Source organism: Pogoniulus pusillus, chromosome 23 (assembly GCF_015220805.1).
Source record: "Pogoniulus pusillus isolate bPogPus1 chromosome 23, bPogPus1.pri, whole genome shotgun sequence".
In the NCBI taxonomy this organism is placed as follows: domain Eukaryota; kingdom Metazoa; phylum Chordata; class Aves; order Piciformes; family Lybiidae; genus Pogoniulus; species Pogoniulus pusillus.
Window position 1 is genome coordinate 18,971,894 of NC_087286.1, and position 16,884 is coordinate 18,988,777.

Sequence of the window (16,884 nt, forward strand, 5' to 3'; positions counted from 1 at the left end):
TTTGCTCATGTATTTTGACAACAATTTGTCCTGGTTTAAGGCAATGGAGGAGCCCCAAATGCTCTAATACATTGAACCCAGTGTTCTCCTTGAAGTACTTGAACCCAGGAAAAAAGGCATTTTTCTCTGACTCCCTTGAGTTGTGGACAGCAATTAAGCCAATAAGAAGTTACAAAAACAAGAGCTCATAAAAGAGACTTCATCATATTTTGTAAATGTGTCCCTCTGTAGTGTGAATCTCTCTGTTTTAATGTTTTGAGTCAAATGACAGACCCTAAACAGCTAATCCTGTGTGTTAACCTGAAGAGGGGTTGGAGCAGAGGGCAGAAATCCAGGCAGTTCCTAAATTACCTTGAATGACTCAGCTAGGCTTAGGTCCTTTACAGGATTTAAGTTTTCAGCTCCTTTTCCTATGTACAAGTTTGGAATAACATCAGAATTCCTAATACAAGAAAGGTCTAATACAAGTTGAGAGCAGTTGCTGAGTTTTAGAGAATCATAGAATGGGTTAGGTCGGAAGGGACCTCGAAGCTCAGCCAATTCCAATCTTCTGCCATAGACAGGGACACCTCCCACTAGAACAGGGCACTCAAGGCCTCATCCAACCTGGACTTGAACACATCCAGGGAGAGAGCAGCCACAACCTCCCTGAGCAACCTGTGCCAGTGTCTCACCACCCTCACTGCAAACAACCCTTTCCTAACAGCTACTTTGGATCTCCCCTCTGCCACTTTAAACCCATTACCCCTTGTCCTGTCATTCCAAGACCTTGTCAATAGTCCCTCCTCAGCCTTCCTGTAGCCCCTTTCAGATACTGGAAGGTCACTCTAAGGTCTCCTCAAAGCCTTCTCTTCTCCAGGCTGCACAGCCCCAACTCTCTCAGCCTGTCCTCATAGCAGAGCTGCTGCAGCCCTCTGAGCATCTTGGTGGCCTCCTCTGGACTGGCTCCAACACTTCCATGTCCTGCTTGTGCTGGGGGCTCCAGAGCTGCACAAAGTGCTCCAGGTGGGGTCTGACAAGACAAGTGCAAGTCTTCTTGCCCAGGTTCTGCATCGTGCAACTTGAGTACCATCTGCACTCTCACTGGTGTGCCCATTGGTGTGCCCAACCAGCAATAGAACAAGGGGACACAGTCTCAAGTTGTGCTGGGGAAAGTATAGGCTGGATGTGAGGAGGAAGTTGTTGGCAGAGAGAGTGATTGGCATTGGAATGGGCTGCCCAGGGAGGTGGTGGAGTCCTTGTCCCTGGAGGTGTTGAAGCAAAGCCTGGATGAGGCATTTAGTGCCATGGTCTGGTTGATTGTCTAGGGCTGGATGCTAGGTTGGACTGGATGATCTTGGAGGTCTCTTCCAACCTGCTTGATTCTATGATTCTATAATTCTATGATTTCAGTGATACAGACAGCAGCAGTTGTCTTTCTGACTCTGTGACTGTTTTTCAGGCGCATCTGTGACTCTGATGTATTTTTTCCCACTTAGAAAAGTCCTCAGTACTGGGGGGACACAGCAAGCACCATGAGAAACAGGCAATAATCCTGTGAGTGCTGATTTGGCTGAATTTCCAAGGCTGCCAGCAGTGATGGGTTAGGTACAGAACTGAGTCTTCCACGATGAACATTTTGTTTTCAGGAATCCGATTGTATTTTATCTAATCAAACCATTTTTGCTAGGGGTAATTTCTGTTTGGGGTAACTTCAGAAGAAGAAAAAGGAATGGAATTGGGGAGGGGGTTGGGGGGATAGGCAGGGGGAATTTGGCCTTAAGTCTTTGCTGTGTAAGTGACCGTCTAAGGCTTTATTTGCATATCTAGCATTTAAAGGGTTACACGTGTAATTATTTAGTGTAACTCTGAATAAGCTGTTTGATTTTCTTTCATCACGAGCCAAACATTAGGCTTTTAAAGGAATTCCTTTAAACTTCAATAATATAAAAGCACATGGCAATGTGAAAGTTACAACTCTAGCTCAAATGAGTCAGACATAAAAGTATTTATGACTGATATTCCCTGACTATACCAACTTCAGACGCTTTAAAGTCTAGTTCTGCAGGACAAGGAGAGGTACAGGAATATCAGCCACTGCACATCTGCAGAACTCTTGTTTTCAAGCAAAGCAGAGTCCAGTCCTTAAGCTTTTTCAGGGTTTTCTTTTTTCTTAAGAAGAAAAAAACCAACACAGAAAAAAAACTCCCAACATAACAAGCCACACCAGGCCGTCAGCACCTGAAGCAAGTAAAAGCAATTCCTTTATGAACTTCCCACCAGTTATTTGTTTTGTAAGGCTCTTGGAGGGAAAAAAAAAGACAACCAACCCCAGCATGTCCCAGTGAAAAGCACTGCACATGAAAGAGAGAAAGAAATGAAGTGAATGTTGTTTTTTTTTCTCCTGATGAAATAGCAGATTGGATCTTAGGCTTTTTACAAACTCTAGCACAGGTGATCATCATTTGTTCTGTCAAAAGCGTTTTCAGTGACATGAGCAGAACAATGAGGCTGTGATTACAAGGATCAGCATGGACTGAAAGATACTCAAGGCATTTACCAAAGGGATATTTATAGCAGTGCTAAAGACATTTGCTTTTTTAAAAACAGACTGACAAATTCTAGGCAAGGGAGATTCTGACATCAGGATGGCTCCGTTTGGGTCTGCGTTTGCCACCTTGACCTGCGCAGCCGTGCCCTCTCCCAAGTGAAGGCTGAACATGCCAGCTGAAATGTTGTTGTCATCAAGTCAAACCCAAATGCTGAAGAGGAAAACTGAGATAGTTTTCGTTGTGAACTTTGATGTGAAGCATCACAGCTTTTGGAGGGCAGCCATGCCTTTGATCTTGCAGAAATTGTGAGGAATCAACCACCTTGAATCCCACTCGTTCAGCAGGTGATTTATAATGTTCTAATGTGACTGAAAGGACTTTTCCAAAAGTCATGTAAGGAGCAAAGAGAAAAAACAAAACCAAAAAGTGAAAAAAGACAAAGGTTTAACAGAAATTTAGGCAATTCTGGTAGCATACAGTCTAAAGTTCACAGCAGACTCTTGTTTTTCTGGCAGATACTCCGAGACATCCAAGCGTCAAAATTAACCTTCTTGGCTTCTAACAGCATTGGAACAGATAAATGCAGCCAGTTGGGTGCCTCAGCCTCACAGACAGCCACAGGGCTAGGTTCGTGTGATGCAAGGAGGCAGAGCCTAAGGGAAGGAGCATCTCCTGATGGCAGGTCGGCTCCCCAAAGCCTGTCTTCAGCAGGAGGGAGTGCAGAACAGCTGCAAGGCAAAGGCTGCCAACTTTAATTCTCTCCATTAGTGGATCATTATCAAATGAGGCTGTTAACGAGAGCGAGGATTGTGTTTACTGTAAAGGGCTGCCCCATGCATGTCTGGTTTCCCTTCCCTGGCGAAGCAGTAAGCCTTCACTGGCAGCAACCCTCAGGAGCTGCTGCAAAACCTGATGGCACAGCCACCAGCAGCATGTGGGGAGGTCCCCCTAGGACAAACCCTCTGATATCTGCCAGATGCAATTCCCTGAGCAGCTTGTGTGAGGGCAGAGAGAAGAGTCTGGAGTTGGCGTCTCTCACCAGCAGAGCCTGGTGCCCTGTGTCCCCACATGGCCCTTGCCCACAGCTGCACATGATTCCACAGCAGAGCTGCTCCCACACAGCTTCAGCCAGCGTGTCTTTCAAATGCACTTCACTTGTAGCTTGGCCACAGCCTTTCCAAAGAGCTGCATCTTGTTTCTGTTAAACGAAAGGTTCTTGAAGCACATTCTACTGTTTTCCCTGAGAAGGCCACACTGTGGGGGATCATGATACTAGAAAATGTCAAGCAAGGTAGATTTTTTTTGTGCTGTCTCTCATTTAGGATTAAGAATCTGTTGCTTTCCTTGGTAATTCCTGCTACATCTGAAGTGAGAAGAAGCCTTAGATTTGAGGTATCTCCTTTTAATGATGCTCAACGACATTACTTTCTCAGTAGCATTTCTACACTGATGTGAGCAAGTACAGAGCTGGCTGAATAACCATGTCTCAGTTTTCTGACCAAACTAGAAATATAGACCATGATAATTATCCAGAAGACAGGAATCACAGAATCAAGCAGGTTGGAAGAGACCTCCAACATCATCCAGTCCAGCCTAGCAGCCAGCCCTATTCATTCAACTAGACCATGGCACTAAGTGCCCCAGCCAGGCTTTGCTTCAGCACCTCCAGGGATGGTGTCTCCACCACCTCCCTGGGCAGCCCATTCCAATGCCAAATCACTCTCTCTGTGGAGAACTTTCTCCTACTGACTCTTCTGTTGTACTTTTCTTGAGCACTTATTCTGGATTCTTCCTTGAGAGCATAAGCAGTACCCATGATAAATTTGCATTCAGTGAAGAGCTGAACCGTGCACTCGAGAGCATTTTCTGAGTCAGAGCTATTCACTTTGCTTAGCCACATCCATCAAGAGTTTCTGACAACCCCAAACTGTATTTTGAGGACACAAAAGCTTCACACAAATATTACCCAGCTCCAGCAAGAGCATCAACTCCTTTAAAGCATGTCAGGGCCTGGAGGGCCAACCAGAGCCTGGGCTCCATCAGGAGAAGTGTGGGCAGTAGGGCAAGGGAGGTGATTCTCCCCCTCTACTCCACTCTACTGAGACCCCACCTGGAGTACTGCATCCAATTCTGGAGCCCCTATGACAAAAGGGATGTGGAGATGCTGAATCAAAGATCACATTGGGTGTTCTGTGCTCCACAACCTCCCTGGGCAATCTGTGCCAGTGTCTCACCACCCTCACTGCAAACAACCCTTTCCTAACACCTACTTTGAATCTCCCCTCTGCCAGTTCCAACCCACTCCTCCTCATCTTGTCCTTACAAGACCTTGTCAATAGTCCCTCCCCAGGGACTGTTATGTTATTGCTGTTTTTTCTTTCTTCTTTTTGTTTTTGGAGCTCTGTAGGCTGCAGGTACAATTTAGCAGCACAAAATTTCTCAGTGCTCTGAAATTCTCCTGCCATGGAATCGTCCTGCTAAAATCCATGCTAGTCATGTCTGGAGAGAAATCATATCCAAGAACATGACTTGATCAGCATCCCAGGGAGATAGAGGATATTTTTCCGCTAGGGAGTTAATGGATGATGATACTATATTTGGCCAGCAAAAATAATGACACACTTTCCCCTGGTCTACTAGAACTACTCCCACATTGATTTTAACTTAATATCTCCCTCATTAGGAACCTGAACAGGAGTTTTGCAGAAATACCCTGGACATTTATGGGATCATTCTCTGGTAATAATAGATATTGCTTTTTTTTCCCCCCTCCTCCATGCAATTGTACAGGCTAAACATAAAAAGAGTAGCCTGGAAACAAAAGCTTTTATACAAAATACAGATTTTTATCAACTCCATCACTGTTGAGATTAAATATTTCATGGAGCTAAATAAAACTCGGACTTCTCCACTTTCACATTGTGGGATGTAGTAAGAGCTTAAGAGGCTGATTTGCCTCTGCTGCCGAGCAGCATCCATTACGCAGCAAATGCCCTTCACTTCACAGTGGACTCTGGCTCTGATATGATCAGGCTCCCAAAGCCCAAGTAACTTGATATACAATTTCCAAATGGAAAAGTCCAAGCCAGTAGCTGGGAGTGGCTCTTCCAGGGATCTGCTGTGGTTGTAGCCAGGTGGCGGTTGGTCTATTCTGCCAGGCAAGCAGCAACAGAACAAGGGGACGCAGTCTGAAGTTGTGCTGGGGGAGGTCTAGGCTGGATGTTAGGAGGAAATTCTTGCCAGAGTGATTGGCGGTGGAATGGGCTGCTCAGGGAGGTGGTGGAGGCACTGTGCCTGGAGGTGTTGAAGAAAAGCCTGGCTGAGGCACTTAGTAATATGGTGCAGTTGACTGGCTAGGGCTGGGTGCTAGGTTGGCCTGGATGATCTTGGAGGTCTCTTCCAGTCTGGTTGGTTCTATGGTTCTATAACAACTGGAACCATGTGCTCCTGGGACAAAGTGCCACCAAGTTCTCCCGTGCCAAACACTTTGTGCTAGTTTGAGCCTAGCTGGGGTATTTTGGTGAGCACAATTAGTTCATAGGCTTGCTGAGATGGATAAGAACAAGAACACAATCATAGATAAGAGAGTTGCTTTCTGGCTTTTTGGGCTGCATGCACTTCTCTAACCTGCCTGACTAAACCTTCTGCTTCCTAACCCTCCTGACCAACCCTCCAAACTCACCTTGAATGTAAGGCAAAGTCTGGGGTAAGGTAGAGGGGTGGAAAGAAGGTGGAAGGGTGGTTGGGAGCCCCTCCTGGAGGCTCTGGTTTCTGGGAGGGCTGTTGTGTTTGTGTATTACTTTTTAACTTGTATATCTCTGTCTATAGATGTAGATGTTGTAAATATCTGCTTATATATTATGCTAAGCTATGAATATAAAGTTCCATTCCATTTCCAGCTGGGTTGAGTCTAGTCTGGGTGATTTTCTTAAGTGTGGAGGGGCAGGAAACACCCAAACCATCACACACTTAAATATATTTTGACTTAACAAAACATCTGCTTGAATTCCATTGAACTCAACAAGACATAAGTACTAAGTTTAAGTGCTAAACTTGAGCCTTGGACTTGTGATGCCAAAGAAATGTTGGCTTCTGAGTATCGTGAGTCCTTGTGATGGGGTAATGAAGGCATCATCAGACTTATTCCACAGCTGAGAGACCAGGAGGATATTTTGCTGATTGCTCTTGTAGCCAGGAAGAAGTCCAAATTATTTAATGGTGACACAATTGAGACTAATAACCTGACTAATAACTCATTTCTTGATTATATTTTTTTTTTAAGTGCACTTGTGAAAATTAAAGCTCTGGGTCTGGGGCATAAAACCATTATCTATGCAACAGCTCAGAGAGAAGGTTATCTAATAACATGAGAAATCTATTAGACTTGATGGAAGCAAGAAAGAAAAGGAAATAAATCATGCAATAATGATAAATCACATGTCCAATTATGGCCCCACACAGGAGGCCAGAGAAGAAATACATCCCTAGGACCACTACATGGTATGTCTTGTCCTCTTTCTTGTGTTAGAAGCATTCAGTCATATCCTCCTGCCTAAATTCCATCAATCTGACAGTAATTCCTGAAGAAAATTGGCATGCTTGGCAAGGAGATGAGTAGCAATCAGCAGTGTGAGTTATTTCTTCTAAACTTCTCTCAGGCCTTTCCTCCTGTTGGCAGTGCTGGAAATCCCTGCCTCAAAAGCCTGTGTGAGCAGAGGAACCTCAAGCCCTGTGCAAGTGCTGCTTTGTAACTGATCAGCTATGACTCTGCTGGAAACAGGCTTGCTGCTGGTATCACTGCCTGCTCGCTCTCTGGTTGTTTGTGCAGGTACCCTCTCTGCTGCCTCAGGGAGAATGAGCAGTGGCCTAGGCTGAGACTCAGAAGACCACAGTGGCAAGTGGGAGCAGATTCACAAGGAGCTAAAGTGCAATCCACCTCCTCTCAGTTCAAAGGCAGTGGAGGACACCAGCACTTGGCAGTGGAACATCTGAGCACGTTATTTCATCTCTCCACTGCTCTGATGCAAGACCTCTGGCAAAGCCTCTCCTTTCTCTCTTGCAGCTCTGAGGGTTTTGCCAGGTTCAGCGTGCAAGTGTGGATTCATCTGAGAGGGGAGAACTTTAGTGCTGTTAAAAGCCTCTCATTTGGACATGAGATGCATCACCACTCCCTGAGCAGCCAAGCCCATCTGCCCTCCTTCCTACCCAACGTCAGAGGCTCTGTTGTGTGTCCACAGGCAGACGTGCAGGTGTGTGACCTCCTCAGCCCTGACATCTGTAAGCTCTGTGCATGCCTTGCTGCAGTGGTGCCCTGTCTCTGAAGATCTTCCTTTCCTAGGATGGCTGGTTGTACCTGGCTGGCATAGGAAGCTGTGCTAAAGCAAAGACACCATCAGGAGGAAACCAGTTCAGAGGACAACAGCACAGCTTACATTTATCTTTAGCAATCCAGGTAAAGTCACAGTATCACAGTATCACAGTATTATTAGGATTGGAAGAGACCTCACAGATCATCAAGTCCAACCCTTTACCACAGAGCTCAAGGCTGGACCATGGCACCAAGTGCCACGTCCAATCCTGCCTTGAACAGCTCCAGGGATGGCGACTCCACCACCTCCCCGGGCAGCCCATTCCAGTGTCCAATGACTCTCTCAGTGAAGAACTTTCTCCTCACCTCCAGCCTAAATCTCCCTGGAAGGCGCAGGCAAGGTGGTCAGAGTCAGACTCATCTCGCCTAACTTCAGTGTCTGGAAGGCAGGCAGCACCACTTTCTCTGTAGCCCTGCTTCCAGATGGAAACCATTCTGTTTTGGACCTTTATCTTGGAATGCCTTCATTGTCCCTGTGAAGGTATTTGTCCTTTGTAGACTAAGACAAATGCTGCCTTGGCTCTCCCACACACTCACTGCAGCGCTTGAGGACGCATCTCACTCCTAGGTTTCTGGCTTCAGCACCATGCAGTGCATGATCAGTGAGAGACATATCTATGAGGATGACAAATCACAACTCGATGCTATCTTGCCATCATGAGCACCACAAACCAGCAGTACAAGCTTGCTCCAGGAGCTACCAGTCTCACAGTGTCCCAGGTTAGGGTGGATCTCTCCCCAGGTAGAATAAACTCACCACAACACAGATTTTTTCTTTTGGAAAGTCAGGGAAAGATGAAATTGTATTTCTTATAGTGTAAGTATAACAGTATAAAGAGAAATAAACTACTAGAGGAAAAAAAGTATGTAATAACCTTAAGAGAGATGGGGAAAGGGTCAAGCAGCAGCGAAGCAGCAAAAGCAGCAGCAGGCAAAACAGCAGCTGGGGAAGGTAGCAGATGGGCACAGCTCAAGCAGCAGAAGCCTAGCAAGGGGGGAAAGAACAAGCTGTGCTTCTAGACATAAAGCTCTTGATGCTCCAATGAAGTTATATTGACTCATCCATTGCTGCCATTCTATGGCCTATCCCTGGAGTGTTCACCTCTCCCCTATGTCTGAGCTAGAAAAGCAGCTCAAAAGGCCACACACAGCAACATCTGATCTTGGATGGACTGAGGGCACTGTGTACTTGGTAACTGTCCTGGTTGGAAAGACTTTGCACTATCTGAATGTGCTCAGAAATCACCCTGACTCAGTAGAAACACAGCATAAAAATCATTGAAAGCATCTAAATAGAAGTAAATAAACCACAGAGTGCTGGAAACATCATCAGACCTTTAAATTTAGCTAGGAAAAACTGTTGATGACCCAGTTTAGCAGGAAGCCATGATCCTCTTTGCTTCATCTTAACCACTTTTGCATGCATAAAAGTGGAGGTTTTTTTAGACAGTCACTATGGTCCAAATTCTGTTCCAATCTCTTTCCACAGGGATCAGCATTTCTCACTGACAGGAGGTTCCTCTGCAGCACTGTGGCTTTCCATCTGGAGGTCAGTTCAGATGTTTGAGCATTTGTAGGGTTATTCTATGACAGCTTCCTCCACCTGAGTGAGAGGAGAAGCAAGGACTCAGTGAGGGCACCACTGAGGAAGGACCATTCCCCCTCCTTGCCCTGATGTGGAAAGCAGAGTTCATAAAGGCTGTCTCATGCTGAAGACATGACATGACTTGGTCAAATCTGGGCTGGAGCACTGCTGGATAAGGAATTGGCTGGATGGTGGCAGGCAGAGAGTGGTGATCAAGGGCACCATGTCCACCTGCAGACCAGTGCCAAGTGGCTCCCTCAAGGGTCAGTGCTGGGATCAGTGCTGTGTAATATCTTTGTCAGTGACATGGACAGAGGGATCAGTGTAGCCTCAGCAAGTGTGCAGATGGCACCAAGCTGTGTGGCACAGTTGACTGCTAGAGGGCAGGGATCCATCCAGAGGGACCTGGGCAGGCTGCAGAGGTGTGGCCAGGCCAACCTCATGACATTCAACAAGGCCAAGTGTAAAGTCCTGCACCTGGGTCAGGAAAAGGCCCTGGGGGTCTGGGGTGATGAAAAGCTCCACAGGAGCCTGCAGTGTGAGTGTAGCCCAGACACAACCCTGTGCTGGGCTGCAGCAAGAGCAGTGTGGGCAGCAGGGCAAGGGAGGGGATTCTGCCCCTTGGCTCTGCTCTCCTCAGACACCACCTGCAGTCCTGGGTGCAGTTCTGGAGCCCCCAGCACAGGCAGGACATGGAAGTGTTGGAGCCAGTCCAGAGGAGGCTACCAAGATGCTGAGAGGGCTGCAGCAGCTCTGCTGTGAGGACAGGCTGAGAGAGTTGGGGCTGCGCAGCCTGGAGAAGAGAAGGCTTTGAGGAGACCTTGGAGTGGCCTTCCAGTATCTGAAGGGGGCTACAGGAAGGCTGGGGAGGGACAATTGTCAAGGTCTTGTAATGACAGGACAAGGGACAGCGGGTTTAAAGTGGCAGAGGAGAGATTCAGAGTAGCTGTTAGGAAAGAGTTCTTTCCTAGCAGTGAGGGTGGTGAGACACTGGCACAGGTTGCCCAGGGAGGCTGTGGCTGCTCCCTCCCTGGATGTGTTCAAGGCCAGGTTGGATGAGGCCTTGAGTGACCTATTCTAGTGAGAGATGTCCCTGCCTGTGGCAGGAGGTTGGGACTGGCTGAGCTTTGAGGTCACTTCCAACCTAAACCATTCTATGATTCTATGGGACCATATTATGGTGCCAGTGGAGGCCTTAAGACACGGTGATCCTCCTTTGCATGTGCTGCTGTAGTTCCATGTCTTTTAAACAATGTGAGGGCTGTGTTGCTGCCCATCAGGGCAGTGCTTTCATGGCAGAAGCCTTTGATGAGTGTTATTTGTATCAGGTAACGGAATGTGAGTATGCATTTAAGGGTAGGAATCTTTCTGGGATAGCATTGGAGTACTGTTTAAGGCAGACAGAGGCAGAAACTTTACAATCTCACTTGTACTGCCTCTTGGGAACAGCCACGGGCACATGGCATCCCCTGATAAGGACTAGGATATCATAGAATATAGAATATCATAGAATCAACCAGGTTGGAAGAGACCTCCAACATCATCCAGTCCAACCTAGCACCCAGCCCTGGCCAATCAACCAGACCATGGCACTAAGTGCCTCATCCAGGCTTTTCCAGGGATGGTGACTCCAACACCTGCTTGGGATGTTTATGGTGCAGTGTCAGTTTGCCATGAGGCAGCCTGGATGGTGGGGAACAATTAGATCTGAGTTTAAGCCCCAGCCCTGCTTTGTCTGCTAATGTACTTGCATCTGGGGTGGTAAAGGTTGCTGTTATGTACAAGCTAAGGACATTTTTTCATCCACAGGAGATACAACTGGTTACCTCAGACCTCACATGGCATGTTCAGATGGGTAAGGACTGCCCAAAAAGGATCAGCACCCCTGTTCATAGCGTCTCAAAGGAAAACAGAGAAAAAGTAGCTCTTGAAAGATGAAGTTTATTTTATCTGGTGTACACTTTTAATGAGAAAACAACAGGATCTTACATTGTTTCCTTACAACAAGGCAAATGTAGCTAAAGCTTTACACAATATGTCAGAAAACCCACCCAAAAGTAGCCCTTTAATTGAAACCTGCCCCATCGACACAGGAATGGAACAGAATAAACTCCACATTTCCACACTCACATATTACTGTAGACAGAAAAATATTCCTGTGGGATCAGGCAGCCAGAAATCACCTACTCAAGGGGATATGAATGATGACTTCAATAGAAGATGGACATAAATTTTAATTAGTTGGTTATTTGATCTTGTGTTGTTAGTGATGGAGGATCTCAGAAGGGAATTAAGTATGCTTAAGACTGAAATTGCTTAGAACCAAAACGCACTGCAAGGTAAGTTAGATGCCACTAAATTAAAAGGAACTTTGTGCCCAATTAGAGAGACAATAAAATAAAATTGGCAATTACAGCTATCCAGTCCAAAGGAAAAAAAACCCAACTGAGATCAGACCAGCTATGGGGATAACCAAATTTACCTTAGTAAGACTTACTAAGTATTTCCACTCAGATTTGGAGAAAAGAATTAACATTCCTGGGAGCATTTACTTCTGGAAGATACAATTCAGGAACAGAGAAACTAGGGCCAGTGGTTTTGCTTTAATCTGTTTTTCATTGCCTTTCTCCTTCTATTTATGTATCCTAAGCCAAATATTTCTCCCATCATTTATAGTCTTTGCTCGCTCTCTCCAGTATCCCAATCTTTTCACCTGCTACCTATTCCCTCTATCAGGAACACCTCTAAAGTTGTCACAGCTTTAAAAAAAAAAAAAAAAGAAAGAAAAGGGCAAATAATTTATTCTTTTATAGTTTTGCAATCAATAGAATGGTGCATGTGCAGCCTCGGATGAGGCTGAGCACGCAGGACTGCAGCCTGCTTTGGAAAGCGAAGCGGGCGCTGGAGAGACGCCTGCGCTCTGGCCAGCAGTCACCCGCCCTGGGAAGCTGTTCACTCAGCACGTGGTGCAGTTTTAACCCCTGCCAAGTGTCTTGTTTTTCCCTGACAAGGTCTGGGCACAGTTCAGAGGTTGGTGTAGAGCAGGGATTACTGCCAAGAAGTAGCAGGGGATGCAGCTACTCCTCCGAGGGATGGAGAAAATTAAGCCACATGGGTTTGAGCCATGCCAGGGCATGTCAAGCTATGCCAGCTGGCCTCTGGGCCAAAGAAAACTCCCATTTATTTACTACTGCATATCTAGCTTCTACACACAAGTGTTTAGCACAAGTCCTATGAGGAGAGGCTGAGGGAGCTGGGGGTGTGCAGCCTGCAGAAGAGGAGGCTCAGGGCAGACCTCATTGCTGTCTGCAGCTACCTGAAGGGAGGCTGTAGCCAGGTGGGGTTGGTCTCTTCTGCCAGGCAAGCAGCAACAGAACAAGAGGACACAGTCTTAAGTTGTTTTGGGAGAGATCTAGGCTGGATGTTGGAGGAAGTTGTTGGCAGAGAGAGTGATTGGCATTGGAATGGGCTGCCCAGGAAGGTGATGGAGTCTCTGTGCCTGGAGGTGTTGAAGCCAAGCCTGGCTGGGGCACTTAGTGCCATGGTCTGGTTGCTTGTCTAGGGCTGGGTGCTAGGTTGGACTGGATGATGTTGGAGGTCTCTTCCAACCTGGTTCATTCTATGATTCTATGATTCTTAGCAGCATGTAATGAAATCAATCACTGCTGCCTATCACTGGCACCCATTTCCCTCTCATTCTTGCTTTTCAGCACCAGAAAACTGCTGCCTTCACTCTTACAAAGGAGGCTTCATCTGCCTGATGTTGCTGTGGATTGCACAGATACCTTGGGCTCACTTTAGGGGCTGTACTAGACACATGGATGTTCAAGAATGAAAAACTGTGAACAGCAGTTTAGGCTTTTTTTTGATGACAAAAATGATGACAAAAAAAAATGGCTGATGATACAGGTGAAAATCTGTAAATCACTGAAGGCTCCTTTAAAGCATATTAACATTCTGCAATGTCAATGGAATGAACTAATGAGCCAGAATCAGCACAAACAATGCTCACCTTAACCAACAATTAGAGAAGACTCATGATCATTGCCATCTTCACTTATATTTTCCTCTTCCCTTTTAGACAAAGATGTTGTTTGGCTTGCTACTGACTTTTTCATGCTCTGTGCTCCATCTTACCAAGCTGTGGCCACTCAGCATGTGAGGCCATCAGAGGTTGTTGACATCCTATGGATGGTAATCCTGCATGACCTTCCCCTCTGGCAGGACACCAGATTTCAGTGCAGTCTAAATCACATTCTTCTTTACTTTCTCCCTTTAAATCCTCCTTTAAATGTAATTTCCACTCTAAGAATGGAAAGGGCCACTCTTCTTTTCTCATGGAATCATGGAATCAACCAGGTTGGAAGAGACCTCCAAGATCATCCAGTCCAATCTAGCACCCAGCCCTGGCCAATCAACCAGACCACGGCATTTAGTGTCCCATCCAGGCTTTAATAAATATCAACTGACCCATGGTATGGTTTAGGTTGGAGGAGACCTCAAGGCTTGGCCAGTTCCAACCCCCTGTCATAGGCAGGGACACCTCCCACTAGAACAGGCCACTCAAGGCCTCAGCCAGCCTGGACTTAAACACCTCCAGCCATGAGGACTCAGCCACCTCCCTGGGCAACCCATTCCAGCCTCTCACCACTCTCCTGCTCAACAACTTCCTCCTCACGGCCAGCCTGACTCTCCTCACCTCCAGCTTTGCTCCATTCCCCCCACTCCTGTCACTCCCTGACAGCCTAAAAAGTCCCTCCCCAGATTTTTTGTAGCCCACTTCAGATACTGGAAGGCCACATGAAGGTCACCTGGGAGCCTCCTCTGCTCCAGACTGCACAGCCCCAACTCTTTCAGGCTGTCCTCACAGCAGAGCTGCTGCAGCCCTCTGAGCATCCTCCTGGCCCTGCTCTGGACATGCTCCAGCATCTCCACATCCCTCTTGTAATGGGGACTCCAGAACTGGATGCAGTACTCCAGGTGGGGTCTCAGCAGAGCAGAGTAGAGGGGGAGAATCACCTCCCTGGCCCTGCTGGCCACACTTCTCCTGCTGCAACCCAGGCTCTGGTTGTCTTTCTGGGCTGCAAGTGCCCACTGCTGGCTCCTGTTGACCTTCTCATCCACCTAAACCCAACCAACAACCAACCAAAACAACAACAACAGCAAACCACAGACAGAATAGTAAAAAAGTGACAAATTCACCAATTCATCAATACATAAATCTGAATTTAATGAAGACTCCTTAAAAGATAACTAGAGAGAATTTTTTTTCCCTCAATCTATTCCATTCCTGTCTGATTGGACTTTCAAAGACCCTAAAGTTCATTAGAAATTGACAGCATGCAGGAGAACCTCCTATATGGACGTAGCCACAGGTGGAAAGCAAAGGGCCAAAGAGTTTCTCTGCATGTAATACAGATGTGGGTGTGGAGGGACTTTTAGCCAAAGAGCTGTTAACAGCTTTCATCCAAATTGCTGTGACAGCTCTAAGTCTGATTTAAAAATGAAGTCCAGGCAAATGCATGCACACAGCTGTATTTAAGCCTAACTCTGAGGATCCCTGCAGACTAGTTAGGACATAGGTCGCTAAGGTCTTCTCTAAAAGATAATCTCCCTAAAAAATGATGGGAGCCTGTTGCTCCAGTCCCCCAGAGCTGGATGAGGCATTGAAGAACATGCTTCAGGAGTAATCCTCTACTGGCAGGGGAAAAGATTATATGGGCCAATAGCTTTTCCCATCTTTAGTTGTTATGATTGCACTGTAATCCGACTAGTGCCACTTGCCTGAGGAGGGGAAGAAGACTTCAACCTTGGGGGTAGGGAAGGACACAATATTTCATTGTGCACAATATTTCAGATGCTATTCTTCCCCCCTCTCCCCCTAGAGCTCCTCTCAGCTTAGTGTTGTTGGGAAAGGTTTTATCATTTGCATTCTCATTTCTGCAGTCAACCCAAGTAATATGATTGTGGCATTAAACTTCTCCTACAAAAGGTTATTTGTTTAAGACATTTCTTTTCCATTGTTGCTCACACAATGCATGTGTGCACTAGGTTTCTAGAAGTCTGCACCAAAACCAACTTTTAAGCCCAGAATCACATTTCCTCCTCCATCGGCCTTAATTCCTCTATTGAAAGTTTCTGCTGACTAGTTGAAAGGGGCCGTTCACTCACTTTGCAAAACCCAATATGCTATTTATTCCCACATTTCAAAGGGAGAATGGGAAGCTTTTAAATCTCCACAAAGGAACCAAGAAACACTGATCAAGCCCAACTGACAAGGGGACAGATGTAGGGTGATGAGTGAATTCTATCAGGCGCTTTAAAATTTGGATCAGCGAAGACAAGTGTCTTCCAGGAGGAGCAATTTTGCTCTCTCCAGAGCAGCTCACTTGGCTGAGTGGAAATGTGGTTGTTCCTCTGTCAGCTTTCAAGGAATGTGAGCTCCATCTCAACGAGGTGGACATGTTGTAGGGGATAAAGCGTAGCACAAAAGCAAGTCACCTGTGTTGTCATTTATTACAGCCTCCTTCCCACCGAACAGATTGGAAACCCTTTCTGTCTCTGGGGTGCTCCTCTCACAGGATCACAGGCTCGCAGGGGTTGGAAGGGACCCAAGGAGATCATTGGGTCAAACCCCCCTGCCAGAGCAGGACAATGCTATCTAACACAGATCACAGAGGAACACATCCAGACAGGCCTTCAGCCCACTCCACTGGCAGCAGAAGTCTTCAGTGACCAACACAGCTGGACCCATGAGACAGAAGGGAAAGTGCTGCCTTAGATAATGGTTTTCCTAAAGACTCAGAAAGTTCTGGAACACTGCAACTGGCTGGATGTTAGGAGGAAGTTCTTCACAGAGAGAGTGATTTCCCATTGGAATGGGCTGCTCAGGGAGGTGGTGGAGTCACCATCCCTGGAGGTATTCAAGTAAAGCCTGGATGAGGCACTTAGTGCCATGGTCTGGTTGACTGGATAGGGCTGAGGGATAGGTTGGACTGGGTGAGCTTGGAGGTCTCTTCCAACCTGGTTGATTCTAGGATTCTATGATATATGTAAGAAGCAGCATCCAGTTGTATGATGATCTGCACCACAGCTGATCATCACTGGCAGTGACACAACTCTTCAGCACTGCAGATTCCTGATGCCCCCGTGCCAGCCAGACTGGTATGACCACGTAACAAAGAGGTGTATCTATACTCCTACACTTACATACACAAACACACAGGTTTCCATGGCAGTCCTGGGCTGCCTGTTTCCACTCCTTGTGTTTTGCAAACTCATCCCCAAATTGCTTATATCTTGGCCAATGCATTGCACCTGAAAACACAGAAGCATTTTGGAGCATCTCACAGGAATGCCATACTGGGAAATGCTACTCACTGATGGAAATGGAAGTGCAA